We start from the raw sequence: 1,151 nt of genomic DNA, 5'->3' as shown, positions 1-1,151 counted from the left end.
AGTGTACCGTGGGATATGACGTCACTGGATACTAGATCAAAGGGGCAAAGGCATGAAACCCCTAAGTGAGTACCTTTTTTAAGTAGTACATTTTTAACAGTTTGAATGTTGTGTTTAAACTTTCAAAAAAAAACCCCTATTCCAAGCAATATTTTTTTTTCTGTATTTGTGAAATTCTAAATGCAATATTTGATCAAAGGGGCTTATCAATTATGATATTATTTAAATCAATGTTACTGTAGCTAAAGTTCTATTTTTGGGAGATTTTATAAAGCAAAAGCCATGTTGCTTTTATTGCAAAAAGTTGGAAATGTGTTCGAGCTTAACTTTCAGTTACTAGTGCTTTATTTGTCATTTGTCTGTGCTCATTTTACTCCTTCCCATAAATTGTATATTTATGATTTTGATGTTTAAAATTTCCCTATTATTTTGGGAAAGATATTTATTAAAAGTTCTTTTTTGTTTTTTACTGCTATTTCTTTAAACTTTTCCCCCAAAAAATTAAAGTTCGGCTGATGGGGTTTGTGTCCCTTAAACTCCCGTACAACCATATTATGTATATATTTTAAAAATTATAAAAACCCACACACCCCCCACTTATTTATATATTTATATATAATATATTAAAATTATTATATATATAATATTAATACTTTTTTTGTGTGTGTTGTTGTGTGGTTTTTATGTGTAGTTGTGTATGTGGTTGTGTGTGTGTGTGTTGTGTGTTTTTTGTTTGTGTTTTGTGTGTGGTTTTTTGGGGTTTGTGTTTTTGTGTGTGTGTGTGTTGTCTGTTTTGTATGTATGAAAAAAACCAATGGGCTGCCTTGAAAGCTGGGGTATTTTTACGCAAATTATATAATATATATATATAAATTTTTATATATTTTATATATTATATATATATATATAATTAAGAGAGAGAGAAGAGAAGGAGAGAGGAGAGAGGAGAAAATTTGACCACTTCAATATGCACTTTAAAGTAATACATTTACTACAGGGAATCGTCCCATTTAAAATGTTTGCGGGAGGGGAATTTTTTCATTTCCTCTTCCTGATACCCATAATACGGGACGGGGTTTTAAAGCTCAGCTCCTTTAAGAATATACCAAAAGGAAAAAAAAAGAATTACGTTTTCTCTTGTTGTAGGCATG

The sequence above is a fragment of the Penaeus monodon genome, chromosome 14 (assembly GCF_015228065.2).
Source record: "Penaeus monodon isolate SGIC_2016 chromosome 14, NSTDA_Pmon_1, whole genome shotgun sequence".
NCBI classification, from domain to species: Eukaryota; Metazoa; Arthropoda; class Malacostraca; order Decapoda; family Penaeidae; genus Penaeus; species Penaeus monodon.
Note: the sequence above shows the minus strand (reverse complement) of the source record.